Source organism: Desmodus rotundus, chromosome 7 (genome assembly GCF_022682495.2).
Source record: "Desmodus rotundus isolate HL8 chromosome 7, HLdesRot8A.1, whole genome shotgun sequence".
NCBI classification, from domain to species: Eukaryota; Metazoa; Chordata; class Mammalia; order Chiroptera; family Phyllostomidae; genus Desmodus; species Desmodus rotundus.
Genome location: NC_071393.1, coordinates 130801822 through 130813985, shown reverse-complemented (window position 1 = coordinate 130813985; position 12164 = coordinate 130801822). Strand labels below are relative to the sequence as shown.

The following is a 12164-nucleotide window of genomic DNA, read 5'->3' as shown; positions in this document are numbered from 1 at the left end:
CTGTAGAAATGTTAGGGCCCACAGGTTTATGCATAAAAGTGCTGATTACTGCAGCATTTATAGCAGGCAAGAAACCAACAAACAAACTTGGAACTAGCCTATCCGGCAACAGGGATATGGTTCAGTACATGTTCTGTCTATAAAAACAAATGATGGGCTTATAAATGCAAGAAGATGGGTGTGGTATCTGTTAGGATTGTGCCCAGCCTCCAGTAGCAAAACCCAGCTTACAGTGACTTCATCCAAGAGGATTTATTGATCTCATGCAATGAAGCCTGGAGATAAGCAGCCTGGGGCCAGTTCTGGGGCCCAGCAGGGCCATCGAGGTAGCAGCCGCATCTGTACGCTGCTCTGTCATTCGTAGCAGCGGCTGTTGGGCTTTCCAGTATCTCAGCTCCATCCCAGGAGCCAGAGGGTTGAAGGAAAAGGGGCGCACACCAGCAGTCTCTGCTCCCTATTATAGAGCACTCCTGAAACCCCACCCCCTAACTTCCACTTCTCCTTCATTGGCTGAGCTTTGTCATGTGACTACCCCTAACTGCAAGGCAGGCTGGGGGATGACCATTTTTACACTAGGCAGATTGCTGACTCAAAGTTAAGATTCTGTCAGTTGAGAAGAAGGGAAGGGTGGGCATTGGGGACACAACCAGCAGTGTCTGCCGCAGTCGCCCCATTAGCTACCCAGCAGCCACGCATCCCTCCTTTTCATATCAGAACTCATCCTCCTCCTCCCCAAGGGGAAGGTCACAAAGGTCCACAGTGGTGCTGCAGCCAGGGCTCAACATCCAGGATCAGGAAGGGCTGCGCCGATTTCCCCGTCAAGTCTGAGAACATCTGGTTCCTTATGTCTGTAACTAATAGACAGGCTGTCTGCCCTCCTCCTGCAACCCAGTGATGGAGAAGGAGCCAGAAAGATAGAATAATAATAATAACAATAATAACAAACTACTACCATTCAGGAAAGGTGAGAAAGGACACGGGCAGGCAACCAACAGCGCCCGCCACATGATGCTGCATCGCATATATAAAATGGTCAGAATTATGTTAAAGCAAACAAGCAAAAATGTTCAAAAGCATGTAAAAGAATGAATGGAAGGAAACAAGCTGTCTTGGGATCATTGACTCATCCATGTGACTTTTTTCTTTGGAGTATATGTTTCATTTTTTGTCTGTGACTGGTATCTATTAATTTCACGCACAGAAAGTTCCTTTGTCAAACATTACATGTATCGGGACTTCCCCCGATGGTGTTCAGGATAGTAGATCAGAAGCATTGCACCGTGCACAGGATTGAATACTTAGTAACGTTTTCAAGTAAAACTTGAAACTGCTATGAACTGTATGCACAATATTTTATAAAATAAGATGTCCAGACCAGCTGGTAATGAAAGTAGTCGACTTCACTCCGCTCTCCCCCGCTTCAGGCCCGCTCCCACGGGAAGCCCTTGTATAGCTTTAGCCTCTGAAGACAGGGTTCTGCCCTTGCAGGCGTTGTAGCTTAGAGGGGGGTTGGGGGGCTGCTGAAACATGTGAAATTGCTGATGTCACTGCTGCCAAAAGTGCACGTCTACCTGCAGAGAGACCCACCCAGGTGGCAGGCACTGGTGCACTTGGTGGTGACCTAAATTGGAAGGAGTAAGAATAGTTCTGTGAGTGATCTTTGTCCTGTTTTCCTGGAAGGCGGTCAGTCAGCTGTGGCGCACGGTGCCCATCAGAGCCACGGTCAGGAGGCAGTGCTGGGTCATGGGTAGGACTCCAGCATCGGGGCCAGGCCTGGGGGTGACACGTGGCTTTGTCACTTACTAGATCTGGGTCCTCTCTTGTTCCTGCCTTGGTCAGTGCCTCTGGAAAATGGAGCACAGGACAGCTCCAGTGAAGGACTCTTCATGGTGGTTTTTTTTAACATTTACCGATGTATTTAAATTCCATATTTCTTCTTGCCCCAATTTTGACATTTTATAGTTTCCTAAAAATTTGTTAGTTATGCTTTCAGACTTTCAGAATACAACTACATTTTTAAAAAGTAGTTTGTTTGAATCAGGATCTCAGTAAGGACCATACACAGCAATGGGTTGGGGCCCCTAAGCCTTTCCTAAAACGTGGATTTATTTCCCTTACTTTCTCTTTTTTCGCTTGCAGTTTGCTTGTTGAAGAAATTGGTGAGGATGCTTTTAATTGTAGCCAACAGAAGCCCACAGGAGCACAGTTAAGCTACAAAGTTGCAGTTACTTTAGAGAAAGTATGGGGGTCCCTGATCCCAAAGGCCAGGGTGTGGCAGGGCGGAAACCTGTCATCCCCTGTCTCCTAACTGTTGGTCCTCGTACTACTGAACTCTCCCCTTTTCTACAAGGTGAGCTTTGAGATATTGCAAGCCTGAGTTTGGATAGGTGCTGAGCTCCTCATCCTGGGAGGCATTCAAGCAGACTCTGGATGATTGCCTTGATGGCATCGTTGGCTGGGGCTACCCTTGGTGTTTGAGGGTCGGCCCCATCAGAGAGCTGGATTGCCAAGTGCTGTGATGGGCAGAATGATCCTGGATCCCTTGTGGGGCTAAGAAAATGGGGAGAAGACTCTCCTTGAACGAAATTTGATCTACTGGGAAATTTTTACCTGTAGGTAGCTGTGTTTGACTTTTTCTTTTTTATCTGTTTCCATTTAAACTTTACAAAAGAAGAAGCAAAAAAGATCGTGTGATTGTTTGGGGTCGTTTTTCCTCTTCACATCGCCTCGGATTCTCCAGACAAAGGGGGCATTTAGTCAGGGACGCGGAGGGAGAGGGGTAGTTGATATGACTTAACTCGATTTGAAAAAGCGTCAGTTGCTGAAGAAGGAAATCAAAAGCGAGGATTACTTAAAGGGCTGGTAGCCCAAATGTGACTTTTTTTAGCTGGTTTTTGGTGCTGGGAGCAGAAAACCCAGGCCAATTTCTCTGACCTGCGGGGACCGAAACCTCGGTTTCCTGTTTCTTGGTCCCCACACGCCCCTGCCACCCCAGCCATCCTGCCGCTGCTGTTTGCCTTTCTCGTGAGCAGAGTGCAGACAAACCCGTGCTGCTGAGGCCCGAAACCGAATGTTCAAAGTAGGGCCGTGAGGGGGATGACCCACTAGTAAGATCCAGAAAGACTGCTTACATCTGGCAGTGGGGCTGGGCCGACGGCAGCCCATCAGCAGTTCTTATAAATAAAGTTTTATTGGAACACAGTCATGCCCATTTAGGTATTGTCTTGGCTGCTGTCCACCATGCTGCAGAGCCGACGAGTCGTTGGCACCAGATGGCCCACAGAGTCTGAAATACTCCCTGTCTGAGCCTTGACAGCGAAGTTTTGCCAATGCCTGGCCTAGAAAAGTGGCTCTCAGTGCCAGCTCAGTGTCAGGGTCGCCTGGGGAGCGTTCCCATAGTTCCCATAATGCAGAGGTCCGGGCCTCTGGCCCCGGGGATTCACATTCAATTAGTCTGGAGCGAAGCCCAGGGGTATTTTTTCACGTTTCCCCAGGTGACTGTCATGTGCAGCCAGGACTGTGAGTCACAGGTCTAGTCTCAGCGGGTTTCTTTTTTAAGATTACAGAGCTGGAATTGGCCATTCTAAGAGTTTCCACCCAGTGACAATGACCCAACCTTGACCTCAATGTCAGAGTGCAGCCCTGGAGGCCTGAACCACTGTGCTGTGGCATCAGGAGGACCTTGTAATGATGAGTCTCCCCAGTGACCCTAAGGTCCTGTCCCTGAGGAGGGTTGAAGGTGAGCCGCATTACGGTGAGGGACTTGTGTGTGTCTGTGTGTGTGTCTGTGTGTGCTTACACATGCTGCACAGGTGGGCATGTGTGAGTGTGTGCATGTGGATGGCTTATGTAAGTCATAACTTTTGTCTTTTCAAACAAGTGTGTTTCACGAAGGAACCGGTGGTGTGTAAAGCCTGTGTGTCTGCTGTCTGGGCGCAGCTCGGTCCCCGGGCTCCGGCCTGGGCAACCTCTGGTCTCTGGTGTTAATTAACGTGAAACGCTGGTGACACTTGGAGCTCTGGGAGAGTCTGACACCTCTCGCCTTCCCGCATCACAGTTTCCAGGCATTACCTACCTCTCCTGCCGAGGACAGGAGTTTAAATTCGTGCTGGTGTCACTTTGTGTTGGCAGGTAGAAGCTGTAAATGGGAATTTCACAGTTTTTTTTATCCCTTGCAAATATTAACCACCTTGCCTTTCATGGCTCTTCCCTCAGGAGGAACCCAGGGCCTTCTGCCTGCCCTTCCCCGCTGCTGTCGCTTGAGGGTCTGCTCCCCTGGACACCCTCTGGGGTCTAGCAACTAGAATGACCAACTAACTCATCCCAGTTTGCATGGGACTTTCCCAGTTTTAGCACTGAGCGTCCTGTGCCCTGGGGTCCCCCTCAGTCCTGGGCAAACTGGGACAGTTGGTCACCCTAACACCAGAGGTTCAAGCAGATGATTGGTCTTTGCATGTACATAAAAAATAATGGCATTCAAAGGGTGAGTGTGGGGTTTTTTTTAGACAGATGTCCTTAAAATGCTCATCAAGGTGACTTGTATGAAGTGAGTGCTTTTATGTGCTTTTTAAAAAGTAGCTGAACCCAAGAGGTTGGGATAATTCTTACTAGGCTTGTTAAGCTCCTTCAAAGTAGGAGCTTAACACGTTCCGAAGGGGCAAACACCAGGCCAGCCTTTTTTCTGCAGTTGAGCCACCCTGGGCAGGACACAGATTCTTCATGAAGGTCCTCAGTGAGATGTGCTTTGCAGGGGTTCAGCCAGCCCAGCGTGGTGCTGGGGAGAGGGTCTAGGCTGGATTCCTCTCCGAGCCATGCCACCAAATGCTGGGGCAAGTCACTTCCTGTCCGAGATGGTTTTCTCGTCATCTCTTGCCTGCCGAGATTACCGTGAGGATTAAACGGTGGATGTCAAGCAATCCTCACTGCCTAGAGGAGGCTGCATAAGTGGTGGCTTTCTCCCTTCCTTCCTCACAGGCGGGCCTGGTGGGTGTGAGCCCGCCCAAGGCAGGTATGAGCCAGGGTGGGCAAGTGCTCTAGCAACAGCCCCCAAGTGACTGAAGATGTTTTTCTCACTCACCTGGTGGTCCAGCAATGCTTTTCCTCACGGTGGCACCTCTACTGGGTGACCCTTGTCCAAGGGGAGACTCAGGAATCTGGGCTCCTTCCCTCTTGTGGCTCTGTCTTCCTCTGCATCCTCTGCGTGGCCTCTGTGAATGGTCACCAGCCATGGGGGACTCCGTTGGCTGGGCCTGAAAGTGGCATAGCTTGCACCCAGTCACATGCTCTTGGCCCAGCCACCTCAAGGGAGGCTGGGAAATGTAGTTTGGCTGAGTGCCCAAGGGGAAGAGGAAGCAGGGCTTGGGGAACAAGTGGTGTAGGAAGTGTGGCTGCCTGACTCCCTGGCTGTGTGGGCCCCATGGAGACATCTCCCCCCACGAGTGAACACCTTACAAGGAGGTTGTGATTAGTTTTACACAGAAAAGGGGTCTGGCTTCCAAGGACAAGTTAAACCAAAGCCTCTGTTGCAGGGCTTCTCAGAGCCTTAATATACGATCATAAGTGTCCGTGAGATGGAAGATATGCACTAGTTTCCAGACACACTGGGCTCCTCTTTTGAGAGGTTGTTTAGAGCCCGTGCTCAGCAGAATGGGGTGGGGAAACCCCTACTTTAGAAGTTAATGAAGTTGATATTCAGAAACCAGAATACTTTCAAGAAAACACTAGTATAAAAAAATCACCACCATTCTTCCTGTTGGTCTCCAACAGGAAGTTGAGACCCCCAGGGATCACGGTGTCAAGGGTGCGTGAGGTGAGACACCCTGGCATGTGACGAGAGTACTTTTCTATCACCCTCCCTTCCTTTCCCCTTTCCTTCCCTCTCTCCTTCCCCCACCCCCCTTCTCCATCCTTCCTTCTGGAACCTGGCAAAGGAAGCCCAGGAGGACAGGGCCCACATCTCCTTATCTGTGGCGGAGTGTCCTCACCGCCTGGACGCGGGCGTGTGTGACCGCATAGCAGAGCTTAGATCCCTGTCTCGGGTTCGACTGCTCCCGTCAGGGCAGCCTGCCTGGACGGCTCCTGTCGCCCTGGTGTGCCTGTCTGGGTGGATGTTAAAATCTCTTTTCCTAAGGTTGGGTTTTTTATGGCTGACTGGCGTCATTGGTCGTAAATCAAGGTGGGCTGAGGGTTAGCACTGAGGTTAGAATCACTCTCAGGAAAAAAAAAAACTAGAGCGAGTTTATTTTTTATTTTAGTTACAGGCACCAGCCCTATATATATAGCTTAAAACTTAATTTGGTGTGTAATTGGGACTAGCCCTTTGGAGCCCTGGGTTATGTGTTTTGGAGCAGCTGAGAAGCGGGGCAGAACAGTGCAGAACCTGGTATGTTAATTGGTGGCCTCTGGGACCCGTGAGAGAATTGGATTTAAGTCCCTAGTTAGAATGAGTTTGGCGGTTTTATTTTTCTCCGCGGGCATGGATTGGGAGACCATCGGTTGGTGCCCCCTTCTCTGTCCTGATGCCCGTGGTCCGCACATCCCCAACCTGCACGAGGACAAAGGAGAGAAGTCTGCAAGGAGCCAGCGTGGCTGAGAGGCCCTGCCCGCTCTGGCCCGCCACGCTGCTGCACATTTATTTGGAGGAGTTGCACACTGCTCAGCTGTGGTCCCACGGAGGGTTTTGCATTTTATTACCAAAGCCTCGATAAAAGGGACTTGAGTCAGAGCAAACATTCAGGGAGGAAAAACAAAGGAAATTAAACGCAAAAATCACTGCTGGTGCAGACCACATGGAGGCCTCGGCTTTAATACCGCCAGAGCCGGTGGGGGGAAGTGGTCCCCAGGAGCCGGAACCAAAGGACGTCGGCCTGGTATTCCTGAAGCCTGGCCCCTCTCCTGTTTGAAAAGAAATTGCCGTTTAATTTGTTTCTGAGTTTTATTTCTCAAGTGAAGCAGCATGGGGCCATGTAATGAGGCTGTGTTTCTGGGAGGTGTTGAAAGATGGGAAAGGGGCGAAACCACCGGGCAGGGCCGCGTGCAGACGGGGTGGGCCCCTGCTCGGAGCGGCCCTGGCTCCGGGGAGTCCTGCGCTCCGAGGGCTGTAGGGCAGGCGGCTGCTCTGGGTACTGTCCGAGGGGTGCTCGGGGCCCCGTGTGTGGGCTGGGGACAGTCAGCTGGTGCTTTTTGTCACTCACCTGCATGTGGTGTGGTAAGGACAGGTTGAATGCATTTGACCCTTGAAACCACTGAAGTTGGTACAATGATTCCCACTATACAGACGGGGGGCCCCCGAGGCCCTGAGAGCAGAATCTCCCTTGTTCAAGGTCACTCAGGGCAGAGCTCTCCTGTTTGCTCGCCCCTGGCACTACTGATGTTGGGCTGGATCATTCTCTGTGGTGTGGGGGGAGGGTCTGTCCTGGGCACTGTAGGTGCTGAGCAGCATCCCTGGCCTCCACCCACTGCGTGCCAAAAGAACATCCCCTACGTCATGACAGTCAAAAATGTCCCCAGCCCCTGCCAAATGTCCCACAGGGACAGAGTGACCCTGACGGAGCACCTGGGCGAGGGTTCCAACCTGTACAGGGTGTTCCTAGCGTGGGGACACTGAGACCAGCTGCCTGGCCGAGGGGCAGAGCCCCCAGGGGATGCATGAGAGAAGTGACAGAGGGCACCAGGAGGACCCTGCAAATGTGTGGGAGGCATATTGGGCAGTGCCACCTGGAGCCCAGGTTCAAATCCTGATCTTCCAGTGAGTGGCCAAGTGACTTAATCTCTCTGTGCCTCAGACTCCTCATCTGTGAAACCGGGACAGTTCTAGGCCAGCTTTACAGGAATATCTTTACAAAAGAGACAGCAGGCCGACTCTTCGGTGCTTGCACACAGGAAGTAGCGGCCTCTGCTCTCAGGCCCCCAGAGGCTACTTTCGAGGCCTCCTCGGCTGCTCCATGTGGCCAGCTCCCCAGTTTGTACACCAGCTCCGGTGGTGGCAGGGAAGTGAGCTTCCGTGGCTCGCCCCAAGCCTTTCCCCCTGTGTTAGGTTCAGGTGGGCTGCAGGGAGTCTGCCAAGCTGACACCTGCGGCCTCCTGTCCTGTGTCCTGGAGGAATGAGCACACAGCGATGGGGCCACAGTGCTGCCTGCCCCCTGCCTCCTGCCCAGGCAGTGCCCCCGAAGCTGGAAGCAAACGCTCCCCATGGAACCTCCAGGACGGATGTCACAGCATAAGTCTCCCGTGTGGAATTCAGCCCTTCTAGGGGAATTCTGACTTCCTTCTCAGGAGAATCAGAGACCGCCCCCCTACACGGATTCAGTCACTCTCAGGAAGAGCCCTTTGGACGGAGAAGGAAAGGAAGTCACTTTTTCCTGCCAGTAAGCAGTATCACATGTGATTGTTGTGAGCCTGGGAGTCGTGTTCCGCTCCCCGTCTCCGGTCTGTGGGGGAGCCCTGTGCTCTTTCCCCTGGCCCAGGTGCCGAGCCCGCGGCATGCTCTACTCTGCCCAAGGCTGGCCCAGGGATTGTGCCACTTGTCCCTTCCCAGAGGACACCCGGGCTCTTGGAGCACCGCCATCTCCCTCTCAGCCCCAGCGAGAGTGAGTCAGTAGGTCATGGGTGGGGGCCAGGAACTGGCGTGTTACCTGTCCCCCAGAAGCTCTCCATGTGTGATCCCTGGGCCCTGCTTCAAGAAGTGCTGAGTCTTTGACTGATCACGTTGAAATCGTGGCCCGGAGTATCTGTCTACACGGAGCATTGGCTCCGTGCGTGTGCGCGCACACACACGCGTGTGTGCATGGTTCTGGAAGGATGCTCAATAAAGTGTCCTAGTGCTGGCCTCTGGGGATATAACGAGATGTCGAGATATCTTAGATACAGTTCTCTAAGCTTTGCTGTCTGGTTTTAATTGTTTGTAACAAGTGAGCAATTTTTATAAGCCGATAAAGCCATCAAGCCTTGCTCCTGGGCGGGAAGGGCAGAAATTTTAGAGGTAATACAACGTAGGATTGGGTGAGCGGGGATGTGGACAAGGGAGCAAAGCCACACGTGTCACTGAATCTGAGCTCAGAGCCGTGTCCCTCTCTCTGTGGCTCCCAGCTCCTGCGGAAGAGAGGAAGGTCATGCTATTCATTTTCACATTGAATGTTGTGGGCAGGGCCGGGATGGACTCATGCCTGGGGATCTGAGATGGTGGCGTGGAGCCTGAAGGCGGGGCCTCCCTTTGCATCTCTGTCCCAGGCGTCCTGGGCCTGGCGAGTGCCTCCTCCACCCTGGCCGGCACTCAGGCACCCTGGCTGGCACTCAGGCACCCTGGCCGGCACTCAGGCACCCTGGTTGGCACTCAGGCACCCTGGCCGGCCCGGCAGAGCCAGGGACGGCACTTTTACTGCACTGTTATTACTCTGTTCTTGCCCAGTAAACCCACACCGGGCCCCACAAACACTGCGTGAGAAGGCCAGACCCTTCCTGAGAAATGGTTTCCTACACCTTTACAACGTGATAGGTGCGGTGGAAAAAAGGGGCCGTTGGATTTATGGAAACTATATAAAGTTTATGGAGTCTTGGCAGGCCAGAAGTAGAGAAGGCCTGCAGAATGGGGGTGGGTATTTCGAAACGGAGAAATTCATGAAAGAGCATCAGACCATCGTGTCCGACACGGGGCAAAATAGCCCAAGGCCACGGCATGCCATGGACCAGGAGGCCTGGGGGAAAAGAGGCCTTATAGAACAGCTATTGGGAATGCTTTTGGGGTGACCCCATGGAATCTTACAGCCCGCCTCTGAGGGAGGCACAGTTACCCTCTTTCTGCAGAGCAGACACTGAGGCAAAGTATTTTGAAAATTATGACCTTGCCCAAGGTTGCCCGGCTAATGGTGTGTGGCTCTCGCGTGGATGTTCCCGCCCAGGCTAAATCCACCTACTCTCTCTCCTGTGTATTGAGTGACGTGTCCCAGTTTCAGGTTCAGAAAAGGTGGCCTCTGCCCAATTTCAGTTTGGGACTCGTCTGTTACTTATGACTTAGCCTTGTGGTCCTCCTGTATCTTCAGCCACCACCTTGCCCTCCCACAGGTCACCTTTGCTGCCTGTGCTCAGGTTTGCCCACTGGCCGTGGCTGGAATGGAAGTGAAGCTCCCCTGAGGTTGGTTCTGGATCAGGGCCGAGCTAGAAGTGTTGTCCTTGCCTTCGGGAGCCCTGCCACATCCCGCTTCTACTGTGGCCTCCTCTTTGGGTCTAAAATCACCTCCTCCCATCCCTTCAGTCCTGGAAATTTCTGATTCACTTCCCTGTACACGTGTGCTTTGTGGTGCCCGTGTTTTCGCTCCTCCTTGGCTGTGAATTCTTGGAGTGCTAATTCTGTGAATGCTTAATTCCTTATCTCTGATTTTGCCTGCAGAGTCTGGCATAGTTTCTGGCATGCAATAACCACTGACTAAGTATCAAGATGTGTGGATGGATGGGTGGATGAATGGATGGATGGGTGTATGGGTGGATAGATGGATGAATGGATGGGCAGATGGACTGATGGGTGGGTGGATAGATGGATGAATGGATAGATACACTGCTGGATGGAAAGATGGGTGAATGGATGGGTGGGCGGGTGGATGGATGGATGGATGGATGAGGCACATGTAGACTAACAGACACCCACTTCCTCATTTACACCTTTCCGCACAGTTAACCCAGCAGGCTAACCCAGGTTCTCTCAGGCTTTCCCTGAACGCACTTCTGTTTCATACTTTGCTCTCTCTGAAGCCATATGGAGAAACCAGCCTGAGTGTTTGAATGTGTGTGTAAATACTTTACAATCCCCATAAACTTGTTTAAAGACAGTTGGGGGTGAAAGTATAAACTGGGGCAGCCTTTTGGGAGGGCAGTTTGGAAGTAGCTATTAAAATTTTAAATGTGCCTACCACTGAGGCCCGGCAGTTTCTCTTCTCGTTGTTGGGCCTGAGAAGCATATCCGTGGGCTCGTGCACAAAGAGCCACCCTCCCAGGGGCTTGAGCAGGGATGCTCATAGCAGTGAGAACCAGGATGCAGCCGAGTGCCCACCAACAGCAGGGTGGTCACTTACCTGTGGGGCACGCGTCCTACGCAAAAGCCGCAGAGGCTGGACAGGGGCTTCCGGGAGGGTGTCTCCAGTCTTCTAGAAAGCTCTGGGACTCTGTCTCTCCTGCTCCCAGCAAATGCCCCCTCCCTACCTCGTTTCTCTCAACTTCTTTTCCTTTCTCCTTCCTCTTCCTCCCCTCGAAACAATTTACTGGAATTAGACATTCAATCCTTGTTTGTGCCTGCATGCCGGCGCCCTTCCCTCATAGAAAAGGAGGAAAATGAGAGAAAATCGGTCATATAAAGCGTAATGACTGTCTGCTGGCTCTTCAATTAAAAAGATTGAAAGGCACAATATTAAAATTTGATTTATGGGCACCACTATCTACCCAATAATGAGGCCGAGAGGAAAAAGGAACCACAGTCGTTACAGAAAACTGTAGCCTTTTTTCCTCCCCCAGGAGATAAATGGCCTCTCATTTTCTTATTGCTAAAGAAATGTGAAATGGTTTTAACCATGTGTGATGTGTTCTTCCAGCATGCTGGAATCCAGAACTTGGCAAGTCAGGAGTTGGCTGACGCCGACACTTCAAGCTTCCTGAGAGGCGTAGCCGTGCGAGCTGCAGGCCTGCTGCTGGGTCCACCGAGCACCCAGCCCCGGGACTGGCACCGACACCCATCTCGAGATTCCCTTTGGGTCCCAGGGTGCCAAGCCAGCTCGGGCCACAGAGCTCAGGAGGGAGTAGGAGAAGTCCAGAGTCCAGCCCCAAGTCCCAACTCTGCTGCTTATTGGTTATTCGATGCTCAGTTTTTTCATATGCAAACTAGGAGCATTAACCTTAGCAGTTGTAGGACTTAGAGCAGGTGCCCCAGGTTTCCCCATCTGCCTCCAAGGGTGGTGGGAAGGATTACATTAGTGAATGCGGGTCAAGTGCCTAGATGGGTACCTGCCACCTAGGAGCGCTCAGTAAATGTTAAGTCATTATCATTGCTATTGCAGATGCTTTTGCCATAATTGAAATTCCTGGGATTCAGACCCTGACCTCCCACTTCCGGGTGCTGAATGGGGGCCAGACAGACCTGGGGGTATTGCCCAGCTCTGCCTCTGTAGCAGGTGCCCTGGGCA

The 12164-nt window shown here is 52.1% G+C and overlaps 1 protein-coding gene across 2 annotated transcripts in view; it reads left to right on the top strand.

Moving 5' to 3' along the window:
* CLMN (calmin) overlaps positions 1-12164 on the top strand; it is a 96605-nt gene that overhangs the window by 44885 nt on the left and 39556 nt on the right. The gene's annotated exons all lie outside the window — the stretch shown is intronic.